The sequence below is a fragment of the Dendrobates tinctorius genome, unplaced genomic scaffold (assembly GCF_039654945.1).
Source record: "Dendrobates tinctorius isolate UK_male_01 unplaced genomic scaffold, ASM3965494v1 ptg000127l, whole genome shotgun sequence".
NCBI classification, from domain to species: domain Eukaryota; kingdom Metazoa; phylum Chordata; class Amphibia; order Anura; family Dendrobatidae; genus Dendrobates; species Dendrobates tinctorius.
In genome coordinates this window covers 8,104,007-8,116,161 of record NW_027361795.1, presented here as the reverse complement: position 1 = coordinate 8,116,161, position 12,155 = coordinate 8,104,007, and the positions used below count along the sequence as shown (strand labels likewise).

Sequence of the window (12,155 nt, the reverse complement as noted above, 5' to 3'; positions counted from 1 at the left end):
AGTGTGGGACCTGTGAGGGGCAGAGTGTGGGACCTGTGAGGGGCAGAGAGTGAGACCTGTGAGGGGCAGAGTGTGGGACATATGAGGGGCAGAGTGTAGGACCTGTGAGGGGCAGAGTGTGGGACCTGTGAGGGGCAGAGTGTGAGACCTGTGAGGGGCAGAGTGTGGGACATATGAGGGGCAGAGTGTAGGACCTGTGAGGGGCAGAGTGTGGGACCTGTGAGGGGCAGAGTGTGGGACCTGTGAGGGGCAGAGTGTGAGACCTGTGAGGGGCAGAGTGTGAGACCTGTGAGGGGCAGAGTGTGGGACATATGAGGGGCAGAGTGTAGGACCTGTGAGGGGCAGAGTGTGGGACCTGTGAGGGGCAGAGTGTGAGACCTGTGAGGGGCAGAGTGTGAGACCTGTGAGGGGCAGAGTGTGGGACATATGAGGGGCAGAGTGTAGGACCTGTGAGGGGCAGAGTGTAGGACCTGTGAGGGGCAGAGTGTGGGACCTGTGAGGGGCAGAGTGTGAGACCTGTGAGGGGCAGAGTGTGGGACATATGAGGGGCAGAGTGTAGGACCTGTGAGGGGCAGAGTGTGGGACCAGTGAGGGGCAGAGTGTGGGACCTGTGAGGGGCAGAGTGTGAGGCTTGTGCGGAGCAGCGACCTGTGAAGACGAGGCGGCCGGATCTCGGGCCTGCACACCAGCGCCGGGCTTTCTCGTGCTTTCTTTGCTCTCAGCCTCTGAGCTGGTGTCTTGCAGAGCAGGCGGGAGGGGAGCAGGGGGAGGAGGGGCCGGCACTGGATTGTCTGAGTGGGATTTGGGAGGGGAGCAGATCCACAGAGGTGCAGCTCCGCTCTTGTCTTTGTAGTGTCACAGTGGGGGGGCGAGGAAGGAGTTTTTTTTTTTTTTTTTTTTTCCCTGTTCCTCAGTCCAGTCAGTGTGCGCCTGGGAAGAGGCAGGGACAGGCTCTCGTTCTTCTCAAGTTTTCCTCCTCTCGGTGATATTGTTTTCTTCTTCCCTCGTTTCCTCCCACAGTGTCTCTTCCACCTGCTCCTTCTCGTGGGACAGATATCCGGAGCTGCTCTGGCGGCGGATCAGCCAGGACTGTGACTTGCACCAAAACTTCTCCATAAACTTCTGCTGATCCTTCTTTTATCTGCATGGATCGTGGCGGATCACGCGTGGAAAGGCACTCTGGACGTATCTAGAGGTGAGTTCATCCACTTTCCTTCCCGATCCCCTAGCCCTGGTGCAGATCCACTGTACAGAAGCTAGCCCCGATCTCCCGTGCAGCCCAGCCGATCGGCAGATCGCATTGCTGCCATTGACCCCGATGGTGGGGATCTGACATCTTGGCTCCATGTATGGGCAGCTTTCTAGTAATCTGGAAGAAGTTTACTAAACCCTTTAGGTGGTAACTTGCCTGTGATGTGTGGCTGAAGCTGCCATATGCTGGGAGCCCAGCCTGGCACAGATGGCACGTGTGATTGTTCTGGTGGCAGACTTTATTTCCCCACTCGTGGAAGTTTTCAGGTTTAGTTCCCCTACATTTCTAGAAATATATATAGGTTGTGGCTGGTCGGTCGCCTCCGTGCTCCAATCTGCTAATGATTTCAGGGTCATAATTGTATCTGGCGGATGTACGATGGGTCGTCGTTCTTGACTATGGCGACACGGGTGCGAATCACTTGCCTGTCAGATTCCCAACATGCTAACGAGGTGACAGTAATCAAGAAATGATTGCTTCCATTATCTGTGTGGGTGTTTCGGAGTGTGTGCTTGCTATGGAAATATATGGAGATATATTGGGAATATAGATGCCAAAATCTACTTGGTTATTAGTCCAAGTGCCAACATCATTCGCAGTAATACACACAATTTTGTGATGTCGAATTCTGGTTTTCCTGCGATCGCCGTCGCTAGTGCGTCTTTCAGGGCCCTAATCGGAGGGCGGCTTTGAAGGATCTTCTTTCCCACATGGCTCTTTTGTGTTGTGCTCCTCAGACAGAACTTCTGTGATAGTGAGCGCTGTCTTGGGAGTGGCATCTTCTGAACTTTTCTATACACATGTGGGATTTAAAGGGTATTTGTACCCAACATTATTCCAAAATAATTGTAAATGATCCATTTCTAGAGGGAAAAGAGGCACCCGAGTGGGACATTTTTTTTCTTGGCCACCTCTGCGTGACCTCTAAGGACTCACCCTAGGTTTATGATCCTGGAGCTAAAGTGACTGTTCCTTCCTAGAAAGCCTCTTGTGTGGGGTTCTTGTTTGTGTACTGTCGTCAGGATGGCTAGTATGCGCACCTCTGTTTGTATATAGGTTAATGATTACATGTATAAGTGAGATAGAAAATGACACTGAAAGTGGAAAACAGCACCAGAGAGACCCTTTCATGGCTAATAAAGGCTTTTTAATTATTTTTCCTATATGTGGAAATAGAATACGAAATCGGGTAACCCATAAACATTGGCTAAAATGTACTGTAGACATTCTATCTTAAGATTCGACAACAGTATAAATGAGTGCCAGAGTTTATTAATATTACTACTTACAAAAAAATAAAATACATGATTGCGTCTTGTCAAAAATAGAAATATATAGACTATATATAGATCTACAGATGGACATATATATGTGTGTGAAGCTTCTAGAGAGCAAAACTGGGGTGACCAAAGGTATAAATGCATACAGAAGTGGAAGAGCAGAGGTCACAGAGTCCGGTATCGGGATGGGCAGCGTGCAGGTGGAGGTCTTCCTTTTTAGCCCTGAACATATGACTGTATTCCTTAGATTTTCCTCCATGCACTTGTTTCCATGTATAACAATGCTGAGCTTTGTGCGCCGAATTTAGTCGACTTAACCCTCTATCGTATCAGGAAAACTCTAGAACTTGTTGAGCCTTTTTTGTTCCACACAGTGGTTTCATTTTGAACAAAAATCCAAACTTTGTATATTTTTATTCAAGTTATTAATATTATTTTTGTATTTAATTTCATTTGTTTTGTGCTAGTTTCAATTATTACTTGCAACTTTGATTACTTAGCTCACGTGGTTGCTTTACAAACTTGTGTTGTTGGGATATCATGTGGCGAGGAATCTAAAATTCCAGCTTAGGTCTGAATCCTGAGTTTCGCCAAATTACTATGTAGACCAATATTTTATATATCTCCTTTTCAGGACGGTCATGTTCTCTGGAAGTCAAGTATAATGATCCTGGAAAGTTATCTGTCTGGTATTCCCTTTATCTCACAATCTTTCTCAGGGCTGAGAGCATCCACCGTGTATAGTATCAGTACACACATGTATGGATGGAGTATTTTTTTTGCCTGCTCTCCAGCGGTTACTTACTTATGTTGTTAGGCCATTAGATCTTTTTGCTTATTTGTATACAACAAAATAAGATATTTATAATATATACACAATATATTAAATGAGGAAAATATTTTCTTTACAAGTTGTGTTAATTACAGGACGTTAGTGTTTGTTACTTTTATAGGCGTAAAGTGCAATTGAATATGTAACCTGGTATTTTTTTCTTTTTTCTTTGTTATAAAGAGCACAGGTGTTCTTTGTTGCTTTTTTTATACAAATGTGAAAATCACAGCATGTTTAAATCACTTTTGCTAGTTTTGTACATATATATATGTGTGTGTGTGTGTATATATATATATATACACACACACATGTATCATATGCCGTAAAAATTCCCAATATCATACAAGATATATATTTCCACCATGTCATTCATGTTTTATTCTCTCATATCAAGCTTTAACACTAGTTCCCCTGGCTGTGATACAGTTGACCTCCATTGCTCACTATTTCGGTTTTCTTAAATTTTTCCTTATGTGTTTGTAATCAATCACTTTCTATATTTTTACAGTAGCGTTACGGATTTTGGTTCCCTTCTTTGTGCCCGCAGAAAAGCCATTTTTTCTTTAAAAAAAAGAGGAAGACTTTTGCTGATTTGTGTATTTCCTAATTTTTCCCAAACCTATAGGCGCATCTAATTTTATGGCATTAAGCATTTGAAATATAAAATTGCCTCGGCGACGTTGACATTTAAAGAGTTAACTGTTTTATTGAAGGGGGGGGCATCAAGAAGCCGCATGGAATTTATTGTTAGCACTTGTTTTTTGCCGAGTTTGTTTTGTCAGTACGTTGTATGGCATAAGTGCACGCCGCGTGTATATACGAGCCACCTGTTTAGTTGCGCGGATAAATATTTTTTATGTGGGGAAAATAAATAACACCTGTTGAGTAATGCTCCACTTTATGTAGCGTAGCAGGGGCTTTGTCTGAAAGTTTGCCCAAAAGTGGATTACAGCTGTAAAGTGAGCGCCGAGATGATTCGTGGTCCTTACCACTGTGTATGAGGAATCATTTTTCTATGAAGTGAGTTGATATTTGTTGCAGATCACTGGCACGTGTTTTTCTCTTTCGTCTCAAATGATTACCTTCATTTTCAGTGGTTTTTTTCGATCATCAATAGTCATCTATGCATCTTACAATGATACATATTTATAACATGGATCTCTGTACCCGACACCGGTAAAGCTTCATAGAGGCCAAAGTGATCGGCTCCATGTCCCTTTCGGACCTGGAGGAATTTTAGGGGGTGAGGATGAGATGTTTACACAGCTGAGATCAGTAGGGCGACAGGGAGGGGGCCATGATACTGCACAGTCACCCTACAGACCCCATAACTTTGGTGTGTAATGAAGCAGGAAATGTGCCATTAAAATCCAGGCGTGTGCAGGGAGGCCACCACAGTTGTGTCTTCTGCTGTTCTGTATGAAATTGTGCGGGTGATCTTGTCTGTCCAACATATAATGTTTCCTGCAAGGCTGGGCGACACTGCTTGTTTTGTACTACTGTGTGGCACATTGTGTGCGGAGTTAACACACTGCGAGTGCCCCTAAGGAAGAGTGTGACATCATATTTCCTTTCCTAACTAGGGTCCTGCTAGATGGTCTCGTGCATGGATAGTAGCGTCGTCCTGCCCACAATGTTCTCTCCGTTTATTATATACTTTTGCGCCATCTCAAGGTAAAAGGGAACACCTTTGATATTTTTGCCACCGGTCAACCTAAACAAACAGTCGGCTTTTTAGTTTATGTGCTGTAGTGATCGGAAATGGAAGGAAATGGTCCCTTTTCCAGTAATACAACCTTAAACCAAGTCATGTAAAATAAGAGCACCATTCCACCCAAGTTATCACCTGTCTCGGTTGTGGGGTTTGGCGGACAAAGGTACAAAATGGTACTTGTAGGGTCAAGGTGCAGGCTGAAGAGAATTGGATTTTTGGGGAGATTTTGACTACCGATCTTCTCTATACGATGTTCGCAGCAGTTGCGTAGACACCATTCAGGTGAAGGTATGGTAGTGAGACAATACTTTATAGGTGGATCTAGTTGTGAATCTATGTCCGTATCTTTTTCAGTGTCAGTGTTTTTCACGCGCAGGTAAGGTCACATTCACACTTTCGGTATTTGGTGAATTTTTTACTTCAGTATTTGTAATCCAAAACCAAGAGTGGGACAATCAGAGGAAAAGTCTAATAGAGACACGTCACCACTTCTGGATTTATCACCCACTCCTGGTTTTGGCTTTTACATACAGAGGTAAAATACTGACCAAATACTGAGGTATTGCTTCATGCTGTGCTCGTTTTAGACAGGCCTTGTTCTATTTGTCACTGTTCTGACTTGTTTGCCTATTCTTTCCCTTTTATTAGAGTCAGTCATTTGGTACTCTAGTGGTGAGAACACTAAGGCTATGTGCACACGGTGCGGATCCTCCCGCGGATTTTTCCGCTCGGATTTTACTAAATCCACAGGTCAAATGACCTGCATTTCTCCTGCGGATTTAGTGCATTTTTTGTGCGGTTTTATTGCCGTTTTTGTGCGGTTTTCCACCTGCGGATTTGTAGAATGGAGCAGGTGGAAAACTGCAGCAAAACCGCACAAAAGAAGTGACATGCTGCTTTTTTTTATTCCGCACGAAATCCGCGCGGAAAAATCCACAGCATGTGCACAGCGTTTTTTTTTTAGATAGCTAATAATGGTGCTGTACAAAACGTGTAGTTCTTCTGCGGATCCGCAGGGCCAAATCCGCACCGTGTGCACAGAGCCTAATAATGGATCAACAATGATGCTGACTTTAAAGGATTTCATAGAGTAAATGACTTTGCACTGTGTCAGAAGACAACCGTTGCAGTGAAATTGCAGACCCCCTAACCCCCCCCTCCCCCAATTGCAGCTATATTTTTGGGTCGCAGCCTTTTATTTTTAGGGCTGTCTAGTTGTGTGACAGTCTGCTTCACAGATGTGAATCGAGCGCTCTATCAGTCCCAGAAGTTGCCATGTGTTTGCAGTGTCAGTGTGTCTCTGGAGTGCAGGGAGGAAGGAGCATTGGCAGTCCTAGGTAAGTGCTGCTCAGTGGAGTGATCAGCTGTGTGTAGTACTGACATGTTGTCACCCATGTCAGTGCACTTCTCTGCCCCATGGCACATGTCACCTTAATAAACAGGGCATCTATGGGCATGTCTTCTCTACGGTGGACGCCCAATGTGTTAGAAAAAAAGATAAAAATCCTTAGATAAAAATATTACAATGTTTAAAAAAATAATCTTTTTAATGTTTATCAGAAACCACAGACAGCTGAACTCTCGCACCTGAACCGGCTGATAACAGATATCAACAACCATCAGGCATCCGGCAAAAGAACAAACACACACTTGAACAATGTGGCACTTTAAGGCCCTCTTTTGAGATTATCTCCCCGATTTTTCAAATATTTTAGTAATGTGAAAAACTTTGATTTGGAGTTTCTTTTTTTCTTGGCTGAAGTTGCCATTTAGTCCCTCTGGAGTGGAGTCAGTACTTTATTGCACATGTGAAGGAAGCCTGCCCTGCAACAGTATCTGAAGTGTTAATGTCCCATGTCTCATTTCTTTCCATATAGTATCTATACATCTCGCTGTTATCGCTACGTGTTGTATTTTGTCTGTGTATGCCGGCTGCACATCTGTTTCTCGTCTCCGCATTCTGGACTGTCCTTGTACATCATCCCTCTGTGTATTATGCATGTGCCTATTATATCTGTATGTTGTGTCTGTACATCCCTGTCTTGTCTACTTTTAGAACTTGTCTTTGCCTCATAAATACATAAGGCTGCTCTGGCGCAGATACCTAACATACCTCGTATAATCTGTATCACTCTTCACTTCATATACTGTCTGTTTTTTGTGCATTCGATGAACAGTAAGGTCTGAGCTGGGGATCAGGTTATATGATTAATACACGTGCCTTTAAAGTGATGGGATCAATGGAGCCTTTATAATATGCAGGAGGAATTAATCTAGAAAATATGTAGTCCGTTACTTTCTAACAAATGAAACAATGCTGAGGATGAAGAGCATGGCTGTTTGTTACTGCCTTGGACACTTAGACTTGGTTGGTACATACAGAAATGCAGTAAGAAGTGGCAAAAGACTACAGTACCTCATTGCAGTCAAATGTTTCAGGCCTCATTAACACATAACAAATGGTACCGGTGTCATGGATCAGTGTATCGTCAGTGAACGTGTGTCCATTTTAACCATCAGTGTGTCATCAGTGTACAGTCCGTGTGTCTGTTTTTACCATCAGTGTCTCATCTGTGTACAGTCCGTGGATCCATTTTTACCATCACTTTGTCATCAGTGAACAGTCTGTGTGTCCGTTTTTATCATCAGTGTCTCATCAGTGTACGGTCTGTGTGTATGTTCTTACCATCAATATGTCATGAATGTACGGTCCATGTGTCCGTTTTTACCATCACTTTGTCATCAGTGTATGGTCCGTTTGTACGTTCTTACCATCAATATGTCATGAATGTACGGTCCGTGTGTCCATTTTTACCATCAGTGTGTCATCAATGTATGGTTTGTGTGTCCGTTTTTACCATCACTTTGTCATCAGTGTACGGTCCGTGTGCCTGTTTTTACCATCAATTTGCCATCAGTGTACGGTCCGTGTGTCTGTTTTTACCATCAATTTGTCATCAGTGTAAGGTCCGTGTGTCTGTTTTTACCATCAATTTGCCATCAGTGTACGGTCCGTGTGTCTGTTTTTACCATCAATTTGCCATCAGTGTACGGTCCGTGTGTCTGTTTTTACCATCAATTTGCCATCAGTGTACGGTCCTTGTGTCTGTTTTTACCATCAATTTGCCATCAGTGTACAGTCCGTGTGTCTGTTTTTACCATCAATTTGCCATCAGTGTACGGTCCGTGTGTCTGTTTTTACCATCAATTTGCCATCAGTGTAAGGTCCGTGTGTCTGTTTTTACCATCAATTTGCCATCAGTGTACGGTCCGTGTGTCTGTTTTTACCATCAATTTGCCATCAGTGTACGGTCCGTGTGTCTGTTTTTACCATCAATTTGCCATCAGTGTACGGTCCGTGTGTCTGTTTTTACCATCAATTTGCCATCAGTGTACAGTCCGTGTGTCTGTTTTTACCATCAATTTGCCATCAGTGTACGGTCCCGTGTGTCTGTTTTTACCATCAATTTGCCATCAGTGTACGGTCCGTGTGTCTGTTTTTACCATCACATTGTCATCATTGTATGGTCTGTGTTTCCGTTTTTACCATTAGTGTGTTATCAGTGAATGGTCCATGTGTCCATTTTTACCATCAGTGTCTCATCAGTGTACGGTCCGTGTGTCCGTTTCTACCATCATTCTGTCATCAGTGTTTTTCACGGATGGATAAATAAATGACAAAGCCTCCCCTAGCTTTTGCTCTGTTAAATATGGACAGCACATGGATGCCATCTGTGTGCTGTACGTCTTATTCCATAGACTTGTATTGGCTCTATTACCGGACAAAAATGGACTTCATAAGTTTTGCATGGACACATAGTCCATGAAAAAACATGGATATTTGAATAGCACCATAGATTATGATGGGTATGTGTTCTATCCATGAAAAACACTGATAGAACACGTGTGTGCAACACGGATGTCTGAATGAGGCCTTACTCTGAAACGCTGCAGCATCTTGGAAAAGTTGGCAAAAAAGGACATGGCATGGAAAAAAGTGTCCACTAAGGGGTTCCCCTCTAACCCCTTCCCTCCCAGGTCTCTCCCTGCATATAGGGTAGGATATGTATGTGAAAATCCAAAAGTAGTGGTTTGTCTGATACAGGGAAAAAAGATTAAAGGGAAAAAAAATAAGTTTTTGATACCTTGTTGGCCAGTTGAAAAAAAAATTGATTGTTCTCAGTGAGAGAAACAAAATAATAATCTTGTAGTTATGACACCTACCTTAGTGGCTAACAAAAATAAAATAAAGGATGTTAAAAAAGATAAAATGGAAATGTATTTGGTGGAAGCCACAGTTTGGCGTCCATATTGCACCTTCATCATCCGGACCGCTTATCAGTTCTACTTATTTAAGTCCTAGTCCTACGTTCATAACACAGGCCCTAAAATTAGCTGAAATATAGCCGTATTCTTTGTGACAATAATTCGTCCTCGTACCGTAAATGTCCCAGCAGTGAAGGTAACAATCGCCTCCAGAAGATGCAGACGTTTCACCACTTGCTTACCTGATCAAGATCAATTTGCGTTCCAGAAAACAAGTGCGGTCAGCCATAGACAAACAGCTGGAGAAATAGTGACCCCCTACCAAACTGATGAAAACTGGGTAGTTCCACCAAAAAGGTCCAGGTAATGTGGCGAGTATAGGCTTTATATGGCATGGATTCGCTTCCTCCTATAGTAACACAGCGAGGCACTGTCACCGCACACCTTTCCTGGCAAGAATACGAGTCTAACCATTCACCTGCCTACTACCGCAAGGCGACCTTCTTCTCTATCATTTCTAGCACCTTGTTTCCGGCTAGGGCGCTCTGCACCTCTCGGATAATGCATTTTTGCAAAAGTGATTCTCTAATGCGTCTCATCTTCTTGTTCAGCCTCCTCTCAATCTGATTTTCCAGGATAATAATGATTATAATAAATTGAGAAAAGGAAAGGGATCCTTGGATGTTGGAACCCAATTCAGAGTCCTAGAAATCCGAGGTTGCAGGCTTTCTGTCTTTAGCTCATGTTCCCAAGTAGCGCAAACACTTCTGCTAGATTTTTTCTTTTCACCAGAAAATCTACGTTTAACTGTCCAAGCAAAGTGGAAGCTCATGCCCACGCGCATTTAAAGACCTTGTTAAATTGGGCATTTTTGCGTGCACTTGTCCTCTATGGCGGCCTTTAAAAAACTATGGAAGCAAAACTTTTTGTACGAAACTAAATGCTGCATCAAAAAGTATTAAGTTAAGAAAAAAATATTTTAAAAAATAAAGCAGCAAAATTGCAACAATCAGAGAAGAATGTTAGGGGTTTTTTGACACCCGCTGAAAAAGTGGATAAAAAGCAGCAGAAAAAATGTTGCATTTCAGCTAAGTGTGAACACAGCCTTATAGTTCTCCTATCAGCCTTGATTTACTAACCTAGTGTTTAGTTTCCTAAATAGAGGTTTAAGGCAGTGACTGTACCCCATTATCTGTGCAATAAGATATAAAAGATATCCTTCTACTTTTCTAATACTTTAAAGAAATGTATCACTGCCTGCAGTATTTGGAAAACAAAGCGAGAGAAGTGAAGTCGGACTACATGAAGAGGCTACGCTCTGTCGGCAATGTGTATTTTCCTGAAAAATAGTATTAGGTGGAGGTGGAAGAGTTGCTTGTTTTTTCCCGAATTTTATAGATGCTAAGCAGGTCAAATGAGATAATTTTGCTGGCTAAATTCCATCTTTCTACAAAGCCGTCATTTGCGAGCGAACTCATTTTTCAAGACTCACGTAGGGAAGATTGGTAAGTGGGGAGGGGGGAAAAAGAGTAGATGGAGAATGTTCTCTCTGCTCTGTTTGCTTCCCTCTTAGGACACCCATTCCAGGAATTTCTGCATTTTACCAGCTTATCTCTACTTAAAGGGAATGTATCACCTATATTTTACTAATCAAAACCAGATACTAAAAAATATTACTTACTATGTTTTTTCAAAATCACATATACCGTATATTTATTTGCGTACTTCTTTGGGGTCAGTCATCGTGCCTAAACAGATTTGCTGCTCTGTTGTTAACAGTAGTTAGATATGTACTTTACAGCAGCCACATAGAACGTAGAGAATTGGTGTATGTTGGAGACTATGAGCAGTTTCACACGTCAAGATAGTTCCGGTACCGGAGCTATCCGTGTCCGTGTGCATACGGAGGTCATCCGTGTGACATCCGTGTGCTATCCGTATGTCCGTGTGTACCATCCGTGTGCTGTCCGTGTGTCCGTGTTTTTGAAAAATGATTTTTAATGTTAACCCTTTGACTTTTAAAAACGCACACGGACAGCATCCGTGTGCGGTACGTGTTTACACGGACCCATTGACTTGTATGGGTCCGTGTGATCCGCGCTGTTGCACAAAAACGGACATGTCAGCGTGTTTTGCACACGGACACACGGTCCGTGAAAACACGCTGACATCTGCATAGACACATTCATGAGAATGTGTCTACGTGTGTCAGTGTCTCCGGTACGTGAGAAAACTGTCACTACACGTACCGGAGACACTGACGTGTGAAACTGCCCTATGTGAGAGTTTTCTGTCCATGCTCTGTGAACTATGCAGAAGTCGTTGTTCAGGGAGGAAGAAGAGGTGAGCTGTGACCTTTCCTTGTATCCCGTGGTGGAACCTGTGATATCTTTTTACAGGTGACTTCTTCCATTATTATCATTCCTATGATGATAATGAGATGTTTATTATGTTTTGTGACTAAAGTGATTGTTGCAAAAAAAAATCCTATTTTAACCCTATGCTCAATTGTTAATGAGACAACACATCAAAAATCAATTTAGAAAAATAAATTTCTACTAATAAAGAAGTATCATGCACTATAATATGTTGTATTTCTTAAAAAAGGTTGCCGAAGATGTAACACCGGACCTCTGGTCGTGTTTTTCTTTATTAAAAAAAACCCTAAAATTGGTACCCCTTTCAAACTATTCATTTTGCAGGGAGAAGCCAAAGCAAAAGCTCCTACCATGTGTAGGGCGAATTCACATGGATACAATGTCAGAGACTTATGACATTGATTGTAAGACCGCGTTCACATGATGCTGCCAC

General features: G+C 42.8%; 1 protein-coding gene across 2 annotated transcripts in view; it reads left to right on the top strand.

The window, feature by feature from the left end:
- The first annotated feature begins 888 nt into the window (after positions 1 to 888).
- The window catches only part of FOXP4 (forkhead box P4), a 96,468-nt gene continuing 85,201 nt past the window's right edge, over positions 889 to 12,155 (top strand). The window contains exon 1 of one of the 2 annotated variants that reach the window (XM_073542471.1): positions 889 to 1,195. The gene's annotated coding sequence lies outside the window, so the exon portion shown is untranslated. The remainder of the gene's footprint in view (positions 1,196 to 12,155) is intronic. The other variant, XM_073542472.1, reaches the window with a different exon arrangement.